Here is a 21323-nt window from a genome sequence, read left to right on the forward strand (position 1 = left end):
AAGATGCAAAAAACTCATCTATAACTTTTAATTTGTTGAAAATCATCATCAAAATTCATTAGATTAATACAACCAATTTTTTCATAGTTCAAACATGTTATCTTTAACTTACTTGGAGACATAGATCCAATCTTAGACTTCCTTTCAATCTCGTCTTGATTTATCCTTTTTAGTAAAAAACATGATCTTAAGAGATTCAATCAATTAAATATCAACATGTTCAAATTCAATTATAAATATTTACATTTTAATTTAATAAACAAAGGCTATGATGTAATTAAAGTCCTTCTCAAAGGATATAAGAATAGTTTACATTTGGAGTATGTTACATCTATTGCATTACATTAACACTAAATCATACTTGACATAAATTGACTTATTAAGTAGAGAAAAATAAGTTTTCATTGTCAATAATGATAATTCACAAGACAAAATACTCTAATAAGAAGATTGTAACAACCCCTACAAATGTTGAGGCTCTTCATATGATAGGATTAGCTAACTCATTAAATGTATTCCTAGTCCCAAAATTCATATTACAATGAAACTTGTAAGACCCATGTCTTGATGATATGACAAAATATTGCAATGACAGATGAAAAGTTATGAGAGATGAATCCAAGTCAAATATCATAATGAGATGTACAAAACTTGCATGACCCATGTCTTAATGATATGACACAACATTACAATCATACATGAAAAGTTATGAGAGAAGAATCTAAGTCGAACATCATAATGAGATGTATGGAACTTGCTAGACCCACATCTTGATGATATGACAAAACATTGCAATCACAAATGGAAAGTTATGAGTGATGAATCCAAGTCAAATATCATAATGAGATGTACAAAACTTGTAAGATCCATGTCTTGATGATATGACAGAACATTGCAATCACAAATGCAAAGTTATGAGAGATGAATCCAAATCAAACATCATAATGAGATGAATATTTATGAACAAAACATATTTGACATATATATATAAAAAAAGAAAAATAACATATATGTTGAATAAAAAAACTAAATATAAACTTCAAATTGCAGAATAGTGAATCATAAATGGGAAATTAATTTAAACAAAATCTACAACCAAATATTTTTCAAGCACCGACAATCTCTGAACAGCAAACTTCAAATTGTAGGGAATAAAAAAGCCAGTTGCTTACCTAAAAAAGAAGTAAAAATTCTAAACAATTATTACCAAAAAATGATAATTAGCATTTTCCAGACTGTTCTAGAAAGATGAGCACAATCCTTCTCTTGTGAATAATCAGCCGACCAGAGTACGGACCTGCAAGCTATTTCCAATCGCACCCTTTGTTAAAAAATCTGGTGCTTATGCCTCTACTTCCACCCTTTGTTAAAAAATCTTTTTTAACTAAAAGTGGCTGTTCTAGCATTTCAAGAACTTGAGATAGAGAATTTAATGTCATCGAAGTTGAGATTTTGTGAGTGAGGTCAACATTCAAAGTACAAAACACGAGGTGGTAAATGGGTTTCAGGCATGAGCGCATCATTTTGCAGGCTATTTGGGAATAAAAACAAACAGAAGAGAAACAAAAGCTATCGGTTTGCAGGGATTTTCGGTACTCTCCACACCGCAATTCATTGCACGCTGTCTGTCATTACTTACAAGTGGCCGTTTCATTTGACCAGATATAATCAAATGCAGCAACGCAACAAAATAATTAAAGTTGACATGCAGAGAGAAGAGATTCTTCTGTACACGTGAAGCAGATTGTGACATCTGTCGATGATTTTGATTCAGACTGCATCATAAAAGGGGGACCAGATCAGACCAGACCAGACCAGAGAAGAGAAGAGAAGAGAGAAAGAAGAAAGAAGAAAGATATTATCAAATATGAAGAGCTTTCATAAGCTTCAAGTCTTGACATTGCTTATTATTATTACTTTCTTCTTTCAACACTCCCATGCCTCACGAGCTCTTTTAAAAGGTCTGTTTATGCAATTTAGATGCTTATGTTTTATCAGTTTTCAGTACTGTGTAGTGTATGGCTTAAAATGGGATTCGGTGTTTTGCAGATAAGAGTAATGAGATGGTGGGAGCAGGAGGCAATCCGGGCAAAGCCCAACTGAATGTATGAAATGAAATATGCAAAATATCTAGTAAGGTGTAGAATGTTAGATCTGATGTATATGTAATGCATCCAGAATGTTCATCCCCATGATTTTACATTTATGTCATTTTAAGGTCTTGTGAATTCACTGTTTCATATATCAGATCCAGGTTGAAGCTTACATGTGTTACCTTCTTGAAAATGCATCCTTTTATGGATAGAGAGTATAAGCCTTAAATGTTCTTCGAAGCTAGGATGATAATCCCGTAAACACCTAGGAAGGATTTTGGGGATAGATGAAGTGTACCCATGTCCAAATCTGGCAAGACCGTGTAGAAAAGGCTGTCACAGATATATAAAGTATACCCATGTCAAAATCTGGCTATACAGTATAGAAGAGAATGTTCTAGTAGTCTTTGAATGTTCTCACAAGCTGGGATGCTAATTCCTACATATTGGAAACAGATGAAGTATATACCCATCTCCAAATCTGTCGATACCGTACAGAAAAGGCTGTGCTTGATAGATTAAGTTTACCCATTTCCAAGTCTGGCGATATGGTATAGAATAGGTTGTTCCAATGTTCTTTGAATGTTCTCCCAAGCTGGGATAATAATTTCAGGACGTTGGAAATAGATAATATGCCTAAGGCTGTCCTGATATTCCTTGAATGTTCTCCCAAGCTGGGATGATAATTCCATTAGCATCTTCCAAGGATATTGGAAATATAGATGAAATATACCAATCTCTAAATGGAAACAGCTATCCAGTCTCTAGGATGCACATAAGCAATACATAAGTATATGAGGATAACTTATAGAAATGGCTATCAGCACCCTAGGATGCACATAATATGAGGATAACTTATAGAAATGACTATCAGCACCCTAGGATGCACATAAGCAATAAATAAATTAATGTATGAAGATAATTTATGTATTGGTGCATCATACACCATAGATAGCCATTTCCTAGAATTACAATATGAGCCGTACAATAGCATCAGTAATAAAACTGCCCAAGCTGATCTACACATTCTCATTCTCTGTACCTTAGTTGTTCCTAGACAAGATACTACAGCATCATCAATTTCTTCCTTCTTACAGAGTAAGCATGGACATGTTCTTCCTGATCTACATTTACCAACGTATGTGTTCAGCAGCTCTGTGAGGAGAGCTTAGCCTTATTGATAAATAATGTCTCTTATGCATAGTGGTTTTCTCTTAGTGGCAATGATGTTGCCTAGGAGAGTATAAGTTCAAAATATAGCTTTGGTTTCTCATCGTTTCACTTCATTTCTGACTATCTTTCTCTGATCAATATACCTCTTCAACTTCTCATTGTTTCAATTCATTTCATGACCTATCTTTCTCTGATCAATACACCCAAATTTCATTAAATATATAATAGCAACAAATCAGATTCCACTATCATTATTAGGGTAAGGGATTTGTATTTATGGGGGACCGTAAGGTCAAAACCTCTGGTTTATTTTTCTATATTGATGGTTTGTCTATTGTGTATATATATCTGCAGGTTACCGAAGGTAAAACGCACAAGGTGATGGCAAACTGTGAAGAGAGCTATGTTCATCATGATAAGGCAGAGGAATGCCATAATTCTGCAACTCGGGAGATCGAAGACAGTGATTACATTTATACAAATTCTACACCCTAAGATTGCTTTTTTGTAACTTATAGCAAATAAGCTCCCTCTGTACTATTAGATTTCCAGAGAAAGTTTCTCTGATAGTTTAATCCTGTATGGGCTTCAACAAATTAAGACTTAGAATGTTTAGTGGAGACATTATAACCAGATGTACATGTAGAAAGAATATTTATGTTGTGGGCATGAAATACTGTCCTAATTATTTGAATTTTTCACTGAATCAGCCAGAATAGGTAACATATGTTGCTGCAATCTAGAGAGTATTTTGTGTGTTTGTTGTAATTTAGCCAACTCTTGTATATTTTATGGCAAGTGATGCAAACTATTTGTTTCTGAAATTGTTTTTTTTGGTAGTTAGATTCAAAGGCTTTGGATTCATTTCTTCTTCCTCCATGGGATTTGAGATGACAGCTTATTCCATTTTGTCCAAAAAGAATGAATTGACATCATGATGTAGCTGCAATATTCATCATTCCACTAAAGATGATGCCTCGTGAAGAATATAGTACAATCGAGCATGATATCGTTATACAGCCTGTTTCATCCAATCAAGTGGCTCTAGAAACTAGAGGGATGGATTGTCTATCCAGTATACTGCCTATTGATTTGACTATAATTTTTAATTAATTGAAATTCCAAAACGTATTGGAATTCAAACTTTGTATTAAGTAATAATTATGGGATGCAGCTATTCTGGTTTCAAAAACACAGTACGTTTGCATGGAAAGTGCATAACACGAAAGTTAGTCACACGTTATACACTGTTGATTTTGTAAGCTACGGCTATGATTTTTCAAACAGTCAATAACACGATGTACGATTTGACTGTTTTGGAGCCAGTTTAGCTCCTGCCATAATTATGGTTAAATAGAAATTGTACTGGATAAGCACTCTGAATCTAGAATTCAATTATGATTTTGAATTTAATTAACATGTCAATTTTAATCTGTAAAGTTGCTTTTAATGTAAAAACATCAAAAGATCAAATTTCATTAACATGCCAATTTTAATATGTAAAGTTGCTTTTAATGTAAAAACATCAAAAGATCAAATTTCAAATTGTAGACCAAATGTCTAAACAAACTTAATAAAATTACATACTAACAAACTTAGGATAAAATTACATACTATTAGAATACACATTTGAATGAGAAAGTTTGCAAAAAATTTACCTAAAAACCACCATAACATAATTAAATTTGTGAAAAATCATAAAATCTTGAGAATATATGTATATATTTTTTAAACCACATCACTTTCGTTTTATTCCAACTTTCTCCTTTTCTTTCTTTGATTGTCTCCTTTAATATCTTCGCAAAAACTTTTACTATGATTTCAATACTAATGATAATTCAAAGTACAAATCCATTTTTGCCAACTATATATTCACATTTTATGGAAAACACAAACAACAATGCCCCCAATAAATATTAAAGCCTTATTCAAGAATAACGAATGTAAAAGGTTTGTGTAACGTCATAAATTACAACCCCATGCAATTTCACATTACATGAGCCTTCTCTTTAGCTGTAATTAAAGAGAATTGTGAACTTTAAATCTTAATCCCTGATATGACATACATCCTTGCCACCTTTCATATCTTATTCCTTGATCATTAGGTCTGAATCACACTCGAATGTGTGCGCACTACAACCGCATTCGTGGGTTGCACTAGCTTCCCGTGAACATTCGCCACTAAGTTGTTTGTTGGGATGTTACACTTGCTAAATTTGTAGTGTAACGCCTCTGTGTGCTCGCGCCGACGTCAAGAACAACTGGCTATTCAATATAGTTTACCTTTTTGCTTCATTTTCCCTCTCTCTTGGCTATGTTTGAATCTCTCTTACAATCTTTGAACTTCTTGAACATTTTCACAGCACACCAATGCTCCATTGTTTCTTTCTTTCACTCACATATTCTACCACATTACTATTCCGCTATTTCAGAGACATCCAACAAAGCTACACTTCCTCAAGGTTGTTGTTTTACTTCATTCCAACAAGCTCCGTTGCTTTTGGTTTTAAGGGAAAACTTTTTGGGTTTTTTCTTTTTATCTATTGTCTTGTTTATCATTATATTGTTCATTGTTTGTTTATGTAAGTTTGACTATAATCTTGTCTAAACTCTATTCATGGAGGTGGGACACCAAAACAAGGGTTTGACCAAGGCAAACCTCTTAACACAGTTACCCAAACATTTCAATTTGGTCTTATGTGTGCAAGCTTAAATGGAGAAGATCGTCACCCTTATTGGAGCTTCATTCATGGTTTTTGGTGATATCCCTCTATCTTTCCTTGTCATTTTATTACTTTAGTTCTATTCAATACTTCTTGTATTATGTGTTTTCATGGTGTTCAGTCCTCAAAATGTGGAATAGAATATTTAGTACTTTTTTGTGGTAGCCTTTATAGTCCATCCGTATAAGACACCATAACATTACACTATCATCCTAAACCCAAGAGTTCATCCTTGGCAAAGGGTTTACAGAGCTACTCAAAGGATCTTCATCGTTTGTATTTTCTTCTTCTAGGAAAGGAAATGAAAGGGGCTTTTATAGTCCATGATGCCAACCATCTATGTATGGGTCTATAGGTGGGTTAGAGCAGTATGAGACAACCTCGTACTCCTTGCGGGAGGTACCTAACTGCACTACAAATGAGGCGTACATACCTTACCCCCTTGTATGATTTGAACTTGAGTCTTCTCTTTCAAGATCACAATTTCTCCACCACTAGGACAACTCAAATAGTTTAGTTAATTAGTATAGTTGTTTAAACACACATTCTCTTAAATAGTGAACAAGCTCATAAGTCATAGTTACCCAATTGTTTATTTCGAGTGTTGAGTTATGGCTTGAATCCATGAGAGATTTGATTACCCTTCATAGTAGTTCATTTTTCACACTACAAATTTTAATTACATCCACTTTATATTTAACAAATCCTTTTCTCAACCTATTCATTTCATTTTTCTAAATAAATCAACTAAGACAAAATCAAAAAATTCAATTACATAGACTAATTAAAGCATACTAATCATTATAATATTATTTTGACATCTGTTGCAGCAAAATTTGAACCGGAGAAAAAGTATAGTGGGAGATATCAACTCATTGGTTTGTACAACAAATGGGACATACAAGCAAATGGATATTTCTTTTCTATAGTGGGGACCAATAGTGGAAAGGAGAATTCAAGGTCCTTTGAATTAAAATGTTCATCATTGGTAACAAAATAGCTTACTTAATCTACACAAAATAATGAACAACAAACCAATATAAAAACTTAATTTAAGCTCAATTTCAAATATTCAGATCGTGAACGAGAATGTTGACTATGATTTGTGTGAATTGTTGAGGCGAGAGGTGTTGGACTAGTTCCAATTGGCAGAGAAAGAGATGTACCCCTTCTGGTATGGTTCTCTTATTGTTTTCTTGGTATTCTATTTTCTCAATACTTTACCTGAAATGAAGAACGTTGTACAAAGAAAAGGTGTCACTCTTGGTAGTTAGATCGAGGAGTATTTGGATAGTTTGAATGATAGTAATGTTGTTTGTCATAAGTTCTTTATGAATCTTCAAAAACAAATGGTGTAAGGATGAAATTACTTTCTTAGTTGACAAGGATAATTGTTTCATTGAAGTTGTTATTTTGAGGACTTCATGGGTGATGTAGACACATTAAATTAATTAAATCAATATTTAATTAATTACCCCATGTCACATAATTAATTAATTAATCATGTTAGCCCTTTTCTATGCCAAAATTAATTAAATCACATTTAATTAATTTCCCCTTCCATCCATATAATTGATTTATTAATTAATTATATTTGTCTCATTTCCTCTAAAGTTTGATTTACTTCAATAAATCAAACTCAACTTTAGTCAAATATTTCAATCCTCCTCCTAATCCCAATTAATTAAATTGATTAAAATTAATTTAGTTAATTTTGTGATTCCTACAAACCCACCTTTTAATCCCCTTCATTAAGCTAATTAACCTAAGCATAATCCCTATTAACATTTATCCCATTTTCAATGCTCCTTTGCTCGGGATATCTAGGATTAGGTTTTAAAGCGATGAAACCTCTATTGGGTCTTTCTTGAGTCTATTCTTAACTTTTATTGTCAATGGAAACCGCCCTTAGCTAATCAAATTTTTTGATTACTGTGGTCATTTGTGTTCCCTCATGTGGCATGGGGTATTTGGAAAGAAAGAAATAACATAATTTTTTGGGAAGCTTCTCTTCTAGCGGATATTGTCTTCTGAAAAATCCTAAGGGCCATTGGAGAGAATATGATTGTTTTAGATAATCAGTTCATGAGGGAGGAGAAACACAAATGTTAGACCTATGACTATGAGGTATCTAAAGATTGGCTATTAAAAATTGACATCTCAAAAGCTACAATACCTATCAAAAAATCTAGAGAGTGTGTTCTGGAGCTTTCCACTCGAGGGCTAGATTAAAATCAACTTTGATAGGGTAGCCAAGGAAAATCCAGGGCCAACTGGGTGTGGGGGAGTGATTAGAGATGAGAATGACAGGTTCATATTAGTGGTGGCATTCCCCTTGGGTAACCAGACCAACCACCTTGATGAAGCCATTGAGGCCTATAATGCCTAATTGCTAGCCCGTCAAATTAATTGCAAAAAAGTCTAGATTGAAGGGGACTCGAACAATATTATTCAGTGCCCAAAAGGGAATAATAAGGCTTCATAGACTATAGAGGGATGGCTAAATCTATAAAAAGAAACAATCCTTTCTTTTGATGAATGTTTTATATCACATACTTTTAGGGAGTCCAACATGGTGGAGGAATTCTTTGCTAATAAGGGGGTGACAACTAAGGGGAGGATGACATGGAATTATGAAGATAACTTGGAGGACGATGTTAGAGATCTTCTTGGATATGATAGATCACATGGATACGTGGTAGTATCCTGCTACATTGCTAATTTGAATGATGGGCATGGCCATTATTACTATTCATGGAGGCTATCATGGCGGGGTTAGAGGATGATTTTCTCATTATTTCTTGCACGTTTTGTGGGTTATTTGTGAGCTCTTTTGGTTTTTAACTTGCCTACACATTCTACTAAACCACTATTTTCTTAAGGACTCTACTAATGCTAAGATGGGAGGAGAAAGATTTCGCATTGAACCTATGGACTGTGTAGGGATAAGGTCCAACATGACTATTTGGAGAATTCTTGAGAAAGGGGAATTAATGCCCTACACTGATAAGCTGCATGGATGGGATCCTAAAGTTACTAAGATTTTTTTCAAAGGGTGGAATGAGGGAAAAATTACTCTGTTTGGGAGGTCTATGGTGGTTGATGAGAACTTAATTGTAAAATTTAGTGGTTTATCTACCAAGGGGCTCAAGTTCTATAGAGACAAAAATACTCTAACCCTGTGGTGAAGAAATTTCCCTAAACTGAAAAGGAGAGGAAAACATTGGTCAAGAAAAATAAAAGCTGCTATGATGTGGCCACTATCAAGCTGCTTTGGAGGGATGTGTTGAAGGTGATAATAGAATATATCACCATGGACGACTGATACTCAAGGGTTTTTGGGTATCATTTTGTCTTGCTCAATCATTTTAGACACCAGGTTAGGGTTTATTTCCCTTTCTATCTCATGTCTTCCCTTAATGCTAGTATTTTTTAGCATAAAGAAAACCCTAGTGTTAATCCTATTCTTCATGAGGGGTTACTAGTCTTGATTTATGAATATTTTAAAGCTAATTATGCTAAGTCCAATTCCCCCCTTATTTCCATTTTAGAGGATGAGGATTTAGAAACCCGCAGTTCCAATTATGCAGATTGTAATATGGATATGGAGGAAGAAATCTTTTTCCCTTGGAGAAAGGAAAAAATAAAAATAAGCTTGACAATCCCCCTTCTGGGAAGGGGAACTTAAAGGACTTGAAGATTTCCCTCCCCCTAGATTTGGAACCAAATATGGTAGTAAGCTATCTAAGGCCCGCCGTCTATCGAAGGGTAAATCTCTGGCTTTTGAGGAACCCTTGCCCAAACCTGCTAATCAAGACTCCCCGTCTCTCCTGCACTCGTTCAATTCTTATCCCTCTATGGATAGGGAAAACAAACCTCATTTTCCTTCCTAACTGAACCTAGATTCTCACCTCTTGAATTTGGACCAGGAGTTCCCCACTGACATTCTGGCCATTGCAAGAAATGGGGTGCTAGATTATTTCTGGATAATGAAGTGGGCCTTCCATGAGATTAAGAACCTCAATTTAAAATAGAAGGCTATTAATAGTGTAAAGTGGAAAATTGGAGGCTTCGCCAATTCACCACTTGAAAGAAGGGAATTTACTAAGCTCAATTTTCACTTGGGCAAACTTTACATGCAAAAGAGGGGTTGAATCTATTATATCCAATCCCTAAGGATGCAAGGACTGAATACTATGTAGATTGATTGTGTTTGGAATGTGTTTGACCCTCTTTTGTGAGTTGAATGGGCAAAGTGCTAGAATTGAAGACGAAATAGGTAAAACAGTGAGCTACAGGCTCGCGATTTAGTCGTGCACCTGGATAAGAGAAGTTTGAGATGATTCAAAGCTACTCCATGAAATCTGGCAAAAATTGCAGGGACCGTGTGTCCGAATAGGGGCGCCCTCCTATTGGTCTTCTGAACTTTCTTTGCGTCGAAAAGTATTTTTTCGTCTTTGCAAATAAAGCTTAATTTCAGAAGTACAGCTGCACAACTGTTTCCTACACACACAAAAAAGAAGAAAATAGGGTTGGGAATAGGGGTTTGCCTAAGTCAAACTTTGGTTTGGAATCAACCTTGAATGAAATACTGCAAATGCTTGAAATAAATGATGGAAATGTATACCTTCATATTTGCAATAGATGATGATGATGATGCTTTGCTTCTTAGATGTAACCATATATGTTGTTTGAAATGGCATGAAAATGACAAAACCCTAACACACACACATGCTTGAAAATCAATGAAGTAATGCTGCTTCAATGGATAAATGAAGAGTATGCAGCCTTGAGGAATGAAGAATGCTTGATGCTTGATGCTTGATGCTTGATGTAGTCTCTTTGCCTTATGATTGCTATCGTGTTCTCACGTTATCATGTTATTATGTTCTTCCAAATGAGAGGGGAATACCTCCTTATATACCTACCTATCATATATTGTTTAATTTTCTGATAGAGACCAACTTAGGGGATTCATTTCTCGCTCGCAATTGAAATAGGGCCAAGGGGAAAAGACCTCAAGATAGGTCCTACTTAGGGAGGACCAGGGCGTGGTGCCCTGGTCCTACCCTAATTTAGGCTAGGATCAAAGGGCTATGCAAGTTGCAAGGTGAAAAATTAAGCTTAGTTGCATAAAAGAGACATAAACAGGTCCCGATCAAGCATGGGAATAAGATCCATCAGATGATGGTCCAAAATGCTGTCAAAATTGCAAAGGGTGCAATTTTAGGAAGCTACAAATAGTATGGTGGAAATGTTGGAAATTGAAGGTGAGGGTTTACATGGTAGACATGACATTAAAGGCAGTGAGCTTTGGACAGAGGAATAAAAAATTTCAGTTGTTGATTGCCTTATTAAAACTATTGAAGCTTTGGATAATCTCAAAAAAGACTACGAGTATAAGATTGCGGCCTTCAAGAAGAAAATGAAAAGCATTAAAGATTCTCTCCATTCCATTATGTCTCATAGTCACAATGTTATCAAGACCACGACAGATTGCATGAACACCATGGTAGTGAATATGGAAAAGGGCTATTAGGGTAATTTAGCGGAGTTGGATCGAAAAAGGAAAAAGGCAATGAGGAGTAAATGGGTCCTAGCAAGAGGACTCAGGCCAACTTGAAGAGGAAGGAAGAAAAATCCCTATAGGAGATCCAGGACTTCAAGAAAGTGGTTCAGAATATGAACCAGCTGGAGGCAGAGGTCGTTGAGACTTTGGAGAATTTGGTTTAGGTTTCTTTCCTTGGTCTCTATGTATTTTTTTATTGGTGCTAGGCTGCCATTGTCTCTGTTTTTTTTATTTTGGCAACATTTTGTTTAATGGTTATGATTTTCATGTCTTATTTTGGTTATGACCTCTTGTAAAGGGTTTTGGGTCCCTTCAAAACCTGCTTTTTCTCGTAATAAAAACCATTTATCTTATTTTTAAATGTTACACACCTACCCAAGTTCACATGTGACTTTGCATGTAAATTACTTGCATATTCATGCCATTTAACCTCTCCACCTCACCTTTGACCACTTGGGGTGCTCACACATGTGTGAGAATGCTCTTCCCCATGGAGCCACCCTACAACTTTCCCTTTTATTCTGCATGTCATAACCAATTTTCCAATAGCCCTTACACTTTGCTAAAAGTGTTTCCACTTGTTAGCCTCATGGTCTTCCCAAGATTTGCTCACACATGTGTGAGCAAATCTTACCCAATTCCCCATGACAAGTGTTCTTCCCAAGATGTGCTCTGTAATTGTAATGCCCCGCTAGGAAACCCCGAAGGGATAAAGCTAAAACATACAAATGGAGTGCAATAATTTTTTTTAAAAGATAAACACAACATTAAGATACAATGAGATATCAAAATTTAGATTACATAGCGGAACACAACAACTAACACCTACAGAGTTTCCCAACGTGATTACTTAATTCCACAATTCACTTAACTCACACTAATAAATCCAATAAGCTGATTAGCTAATAAAGAGATAATTCTTAAATAAGGAAACTTCTTATAGATAGATGAAAATATAATTCACAAGATAAGGTTCATCCATTAAGATTTATCTATATTCTTCATTCATACTTTTCATGAGAATTTAAGTCATACAACTAATTTAATAACATAATTTAATTTCATCATAATCTAATGAGTTCATCCCATGCGTACTTAATTTCCTTAACAATAGCTGAATGTAATCCATTATACTAAGCTACATTCATTCAAGATCCAATTTACTGCATCCAAGAGAGGACTGCATACATGCATATAAAATTAATTCCATCTTATCCACTTATACATTCTATCAAAATGTTGATTCATACATGCTAACACTAAACATGAAACATAAGAATAAAAGCATCACATAACACCAAGATGATCTCGGTGTTCACCCCTAAAGGGCTACATCTCTGGGTCTGCTCAACTGCAAGACCCCTCTGATAATTAATAAAGTTAAGAATACATGAGGTTCTCATTATTTACAATCCTGCCAACAAGGCGAAACATAATCAATATACAAACGACCACATCGGTCAATAAATACATAAATGATCCCTGAAAAGGAAAGGATCCAACTGAATATAATCGAAGCTAATACAAAGGTCCACTGGAGCATCAGAAAAATTGAGTCATCACCACCCAAGGTCTAACATGAAACCAAGTACTCACAAGGGCATAGACAACAGGACGACCCACAAACGTGCTCCTATCAGACAATCCAACAACACACTAGTGAACGTAGGGACAAGTGTCATCACACAACCTGGTATGGTTACCATGGCAGGTCTTCATAGGTTCCGATCCCATACATTGGGTTACCCTGGCAACCTAATCCAAACCTCCAACCCATCCAAGCCTCATGTGGACCCACACATCCTCTCGTGAAGACAAGGATGATGGTTTGCCATTTCAGGCCTTCTCACAGCATGTCGAGTCTGTGTTAGCACTCGTCCCATGTGTGAGGCACAATTATTTTACTTAGAGATTAACATTCTAATCTACTGTTAGGTTATCACTTATTAGACTCACTTTCGATGGGTTACCCAGCAGCCACTTTGGGCGCGACCCCTAATCGAAAGCCACTTTCCCATACGACACTGGACCATACTCAAGCAACCTCAGAAACCAAGGAACACACAGTCAAGCAAACAGAGTTCAAAAAGGAGGGAACAACCATTTGGTCAAACCTGACTCAAAAGAGGTACACTTATTGATGGTACTCTAACTAGAGACCTGACCAACTATGGTGAACCACGAATCATCATTCGACACCCACATAAAGGATATGACCAATACAACACCACAACAAAATAACAGTAAACTTGAGACCGAGGACACAAATAGGTACCCAAATCAACCATACGACAGGGTCCAATCAAACAAAGCAAGGCTTGCCATTACTTAAGGAAAAGAGAATATAGAAATTAAACTCGCATAGGCAATAACCAGCAGATACAATATTTTCCGAAATGATTTAATCATTAAATGTAGATCAAGTTTTCTAAATGATCTAAGTTTCCAAAATATACTAATAGGAAAACATCATTGCGAGGTGAATATGATACCACAATTTGTAATAGTACCATTTGTCTATTTCTCAAAATAGAAGAAAAATATAATTAAACCATTCATTCCACTAAATGAGATTATCAGTAACTTAACCATTTTTCCAAATAATACTTAATTAAATTCCCAATTATACCAATAGCATGTCGTTAAATTTCATAATGTCCAATGATAAAATATTCATTTCTAACATTTCCAGATGGCCTATAACATTAAAATCTTCAAATAACATATACTCACGAATAATGTATATTTTATCTCAAATTTTTTTCAATATAAATAAAATTCTATCTTTTCCCAAAAAGAAACTTTCCTATTACTATAGGTCCAAAAAGGATCAAATATTAATTCATATATATTTATTAACCCACGGTTAATAAAATATACACAATTAATAATTAATAATGCATAATAATCTAATTAAATATTAATTAATATATATATATATATAAATTTTCATTAATAAAATATATATTATTAATAATTTAATGAAGCACAACTCTCAAATTAAATATTAATTAATATATATATATATTTATTCTCATTAATAAATATATATCAATAATAATTAATAAATAATTAAAAAACTTAATAAAAAAAAACTTTTTAAATAATAAATTTATTGATTTATATTTTTTTTTAACTAAAAAAAAATAATTAAAAAAAAACTACAAAAAAGGGGGCGGTGAGGGCCGGACCCACCTCCCTTAAGCGGGGGTTGGGCAGCCAAACCCCAGCCATGGGGCGGTGCCACCGTGGCGGTCGCAGGCCCTACAGCGCCCACGTAGTGGATGTGGGGACCTTGCGGCCACCGCGGGAGTCGCCGCTCCCTGCGGCCGCCGTGGTGGTCGCAGACCATCGCCAGCTATGGCTCACGCAGGGGGATGAGGCGCGGGAAGAGCTCCGCTCCCCGCCCTCCAACCCCAAAATGATATTTTTATTATTATTTTTTTCAATAAAAATTTTGATATTTAAAAAAAAAAAAAACAATTTCGATTTGGTAAAAATACATATTTTTGATTTATGATCTTCTTTTCTTAAAAGAAACAAACCCCCATTTATTTATTTTCCTTTTTTTTTCCAAAAACATAAACACCCATTTTGTTTAAAATAGTCTCATAATGAGACTTAAATAAAAATTTCCAGCATAATAGAGGTTTCCAAAATTGAAAGAATTTGTGGAAAAACCATCCAAATAAATAATCCTTTTGGGCATAAGAAAGCTCATTTTTCATGCAAGGATTCAAGCAATAAGCCAATATTAACTAATTTTCACAATGATTCATAACCTTGAGGGCAATCAATGGAGAAATTAAAACCAAACAACATGAAGAACATCCAAGCCCATTTTTTTTTGAATTTAAACAATAACTAAATTGATAAACAAAATTCCTACCTCAATAAGCATTCCTGGAAAGGATCCGATGGAGAGCCCCCAACCTGTAGCTCAAGAAATCCTTCTCCTTCCAAAATCCCCAAAATTTCCATCCAAAATATTTTTCAAAAAAAAATTCAATCCCCAATATTTTCCAAAAGTCTAGGTTAAATGGGAAAAGTTTGACCACAATTTTTATTTTGGAATTAAAATTTTTATTTAAAATAATTCCTCAAAAATCATCCTTTTAAACTACATCAATAATTTAAATTTGCTCTTCAATTTAAAAATTGATTTTCTCAATTAACAGAAATTAACTTTTCTATTTCAAAAATGCTAAAAGATTAAATTAATTCTATTGCAATTAAATTTAAATCTTTTTTTTTCAACAACATAAACATAACAAATTTAACATTAAAATTAACTATTTAATTGAACTTGCTCCCAATTTAAATCGAGCAATTCAAACTAATGATAATTGCATAAAGAAATCTTGTTTAATTTAGTCCATTAATCTTTAATGCACAAACACATATTTAATCAAATTAAATAATAAGGACTAATTACTCAATGTAACCATACACACCAAACATGCAACCCAAGAAGCCAAATAGACAGACGACCCGCAAACCCAACCAAAGGGAATACCGACGATGACTTACGACACTCACTTGAGCATGACCATGGTCAAATGAGGATATCACGACCACCTAATCCAACTCTAAGGATTAAAGAGGTACACTCAAACCTACAAATCTAGGTGGAGACGAACCTCGCACCCATGCGGTACTGTACTTGAAATCTCCTGCAACCAAGAGTCATACATGCATACATATATATACTTAATGAAAGTGTTAGCCTGAGATAATAACATGAAATATGGGAATTAATAACCTGCATACGAATTGGTGCGAAAACCACATTAACAGGTATGCACTAAAATCACAACATCTGACTATAATCATTATATTATGATAAACTAACTCAGGTCAAACCAAGATTAGAAATTGATTAGGGCAGGGGTACTATAGTAATGCCCCACTAGGAACCCCGAAGGAAAACCCACAACAAGGGTGAAATAATTAAAAAAAAAAAAAAGTATAAACATCATAAGTGCATTTACACAACATGCACGATAACACAAGCGAAAGATTTACACTAGAATTCCTTAAGGGTTACTAATGAAGAATTAACTTCAAGAATAAATTCTACAAAACCATAAATTCCACATATGCACCATAACTCAATGATCACAAGAAGCCATAAGCAAATAAAGATTCATCATAGAAAGATTGAAAGGATACAACATAATTTCCACTTCAATAAGCATTTACTAACATCATCCAGGAACTGATAAAAAACATCCAAACATAGGATTACACTGCTCTTCCAATACATAGCTTCTCAATAGACATATAGGATAGATCCCATCCAATTACAAGGTTACATAAGATCAATATTACAATGATACAATGACCACATAGGTCTACTAATACAAATAACCTTCAAAACATGAGATGAAGCATGAGTCACGAACCACAGGAACACCTGCGAAACCAGTCCTCGCATGAAGGCACAAATCCGAACATCCGATGGGAAGTGGCACTACCACCCAATCATGTAATTCCCAAATGGAATCACCCCACCGTGCTAGGAGATAACTGAGGACCCTCAAACAAGCATAAGCATGACATGGTCGACAAAACAATACGACTCCATGACAGCACAATAAAACTCCACAAGAATCCAAGTGACTCAACTTCACAAACACAAGTGAACTAACATCACAAAACACAAGTGAACCAAATGAGAGTGTCATCGCATAGCTTAAGATGGTTACCCTGGTACATCCTCCATAGGCCCCGACTCACTGTTCTGGTAACCTCTCCCGACCGTCTGGTTCCAACTAAGTCTAATGCGGACCCTACCAGCCTTTTGTGAAGACAAGGTGGTTGGTTTTCCATTCCAGGCCTTCTCGCAACATTATGAGCCCTATAATAGCACTCACCTATGCATGAGGTACAATTATCTTTATTAATGTTATGATACCACCCACCTAATCAATTCATTAGATTATCAGTTATTATCTGACTTTCGCAGGGATAACCTGCTCGAAAGCCACTCTCTCAAAGGGCACTAAACAGACAAGGTCACTCCTCGAGGACCCTATGGCAAAGCAGACAACCATAACTCCACTTTCAGAAACAAGTGGTCAAACAAGGACATACTGACTCTTGGCTAACCATAAGGCAAAGACACTACATGGTTACAACAATGAAGCCAACATATATTACTTGGTCAAAGGTACCAATTACACCACCACAAGATGATTGGACCACAAACCAAAATATCACAATAAACAGTTGCAAGGACAGCTAAATACATCAAATCCGCACTCAGACAATCTTTGAAAATATCAGCATCATAAACACTTGCAACATCATTGATTGAAAACTAAATAAAACACTCTTTTCCAGCAGTCACATCTAATCAATTTCCAAATCAATATTCCAAATCTACCCATTTGAATCTCTAATTCATGCCTTAATTTTCATTGATAAATTTATTAACCACATAATAAAAATCACATGAAAATCACATTACATCACACAATACCACTTTAAACATTCCATTTATAAAATTACCTCTTCAAACTGGTAAAACTTACCTCTTCGAACTGGTAACACTTACCTCTTCAAACTAGTAGCACTTACCACTTCGAATTGGTAACACTTACCTTTTCGAACTGGTAACACTTACCTCTTACCTCTTCGAACTAGTGACACTTACCTCTTCGAACCGGTGACACCTCTTCGAACCAGTGACACTTACCTCTTCGAACTGGTAACACTTACCTCTTTGAACTGGTAACACTTACCACTTCGAACTGGTGACACTTACCTCTTCGAACTGGTAACACTTACCTCTTCGAATTGGTAACACTTCATTTCTAGAATTATTTCACGAGCACACACATACAATGCCAATTTCCAAAATTTCAAGGAAGAGTTTACCAGCAAGGTAAATGATGAAATAAACACACTGGAAAGAATGACTAACTAAATCTTGACAATAAGAAACAAGGAAGCACCCAACCAACCCAATCTAAAGTTCATTCTTTCAAAAGAAGAGGTAAAGCAATAAATTGATTTCCAAGAACAAAACACACAACAGATAGAGAAATGAACCATTTCTTTCCTGAATGCAACCATATGATATAGATTTCACAAAACCAGCAGTAATAAACACTAATTCTTCCATTTCAATCATTCCACAAACATCTACAGGAAGATTGTATAAATTTCCATGCACATGAAGCAAACTGAAAATTACAAAACAAATTCAAAATAAGAAGGAAACCTCCAACCTTGAAGAAATTAGCAAGCAAAGAGATGAAGAACAACCAGTCTTGCAGCCAGGTCGAATTTCCAGCTCCTCCAGGAAGTTTTTCTAGAATTTTTTCTCCAAAATTCTCTTCTTCTCCTGCTGTGAATGCCCAGAATGGATGCCCCAAAAATATCTTTTAACCCAAGCTTCTAGGTTAAAGTTTTTCATCCAATCAAATTTAAATATTTTAAAACTAAAAGGCAATCGGATTTATTTCTTTCCCAAAAATAATAATTCTTTCTAATGATTAAATTAAAAAGGCCAAATGGAAAATTAAAAAGGAAAGCCTTTTTTTTTTTTTTTTCCATTAATACTTCCTTCAACATAAGCATTTAATCTTTTTAAATGGCTAGGCAATTTATTTATTTCACAAAAATATCAATACAACTTTACACAATAAATTAAGCCATTTAACCATTTAATCTAGCAATTCATCAATTTAATAAATCAATAATCATAGAGCATAATAATTAAATGATTACGCCAACACAAGATAACATCATCCAATTAAATTAAATAACCATTTAAATAATCAGAAACTCGCAAAACCAAGACATATCAAATGACGACTCTCAAATGACCAAACCAAGGCACCATGACTCACATAACAACCAGATGGGGAAACACAACCGATTGACAACACTCATAGAGTGTAACTGTGGTCAAGCTAGGGTACAACAACTATCTCCTCCACTCCCATCAGATATATATATATATATATATATATATATATATATATATATATATATATATATATATATATAAAAGGTACGCTCAGACCTGTGAAACCAGGTGGAGTCAATACCCCGTACTTACCCGGTATTGGTACCTGCAATGTCCTGCACCAAAGAACCACACATGCATATAGACCAATATATATACAGACACAGTAAACACACTGATGAAGGAGAATCGTGATGTTCCCTGTCTCACTGGAGTGAGTGAAGGAAAATCATCCCCTCGCATCCCAATACACTTGCAAACATGCAACATATAAAAATGAATCACAATATAAGGGAAAAGTGTCAGTCCATGATGATGATCCATAAAAATAACATTACTCATAAGCACTGAAATACTGCATAAAGTCATACACCATAAATCCAGATAAAACATGAAATAACATCGCATAATATTTGAATGAAAATACAATAATGTTCCATAGAACAGTCACTGAAGTAACTCAAAACATACAAAAGAGGTTGATCGAGGAGGGGTACTACATGCTCACACATGTGTGAACACACCTTGCCCTCTTACCCATGCTAAGTATTCTTCCCAAGGATTGACACTTGATCCAAATCTCAAAAGGCTATGTGCTTTGGCCACTTCATCTCCTCACCTTTAGTCTAAGCCCTTCATCATCCTTTCAATCTTGATCGTCCATTTCGAATCTCCAAAGTCTATAAATTGAAGCCTTCATTCATCACAAATCATCCACTTTTCATCACATCCTTATGTTGGCCATTTATCTTATATGCTAGAAGTTAATGTGAGTCAATTTAATTAAAAACATCTAACACACATCAATGAGACATTATATCAAAGAGCTAATTGATAATACACAAAGAAAATGAATACTCCCCAATGTCGTCCCATTGTCCTCTATCTCCAAGGACCTTGTTGGTCTTTGATTTAGCTCTCAAAAACATGACCTATAAGATGACAACCTAAAGAATGAGTAGCTACACTATGATCCTATGATCTACATGATTGCTATGATATGCTCAATTAAACTATGCTAAATGAAAATGCATGCTACTATGCTATATGTATGCAAGATATCAGAAATGAAAGATTAAAAATGAAATATTAAAGATGCAGGATGAATGCAAGAGAGATCATGAATAAAAATTGGGGGTATTTATAACTCTTTCAAGATATGAGCTGAGGTGGCAGGAATCAACAGTCTAGATTTAGTCTGGAGAGATGAACGGTGAGAGATGGAGTTAGAAAGGGGTTGGGAAGATATGTCATTTCTCATTTTTGGAAGGACAAGTGGCAAGGGAATCTCTAGAAAATACCACACATGTCCTACAAGAGGGCGAGTGGCATGGAGGGGAAGAACATGTGTCAAGGATGCCATGTGTCCTTGGGAGAGAAGATACACTCCATAGGAGGTTAGGATAGAGGAAGTTAGAAGAGATAGGGTTGGTTCAACCCAAGGTTAGATAGTAGGTTAGGCTAGAAGGGTGGTTAGGTTGGGTAGTTTAGGATTAGTAAGCATGTGACTAATTTGAATTTAAAATTCTTGATTGGGAGGGATAATTAAATAAGATAATTTATTTGAATTTTCCCATTTAATTAGGAAAATGAAGAAAATGATTTATGGTGGGAAGAATTTAGAAAATGAACTATATAAATAAATTTTTTAATTTATTTATAAGTGTTGGTTGACAAATTTTGTTCCCTTTCAAAATATAACTATATGACTCAATTCCCATATAAAGAACAAACCATCAATCAACAGTTGGATAAGTTGCGAGTATTTATGCAACTTTCCTTTGAAT

At 34.9% G+C, this 21323-nt stretch overlaps 1 long non-coding RNA gene across 1 annotated transcript; it reads left to right on the top strand.

The window, feature by feature from the left end:
• The first annotated feature begins 1271 nt into the window (after positions 1-1271).
• On the top strand, positions 1272-4008 carry LOC131049048 (uncharacterized). The gene is made up of 3 exons (XR_009106655.2): positions 1272-1961; positions 2050-2105; positions 3621-4008. It is a non-coding gene; the product is annotated as an uncharacterized LOC131049048 (long non-coding RNA).
• Positions 4009-21323: the final 17315 nt, after the last annotated feature.

Source organism: Cryptomeria japonica, chromosome 11 (genome assembly GCF_030272615.1).
Source record: "Cryptomeria japonica chromosome 11, Sugi_1.0, whole genome shotgun sequence".
Classification (NCBI taxonomy): domain Eukaryota; kingdom Viridiplantae; phylum Streptophyta; class Pinopsida; order Cupressales; family Cupressaceae; genus Cryptomeria; species Cryptomeria japonica.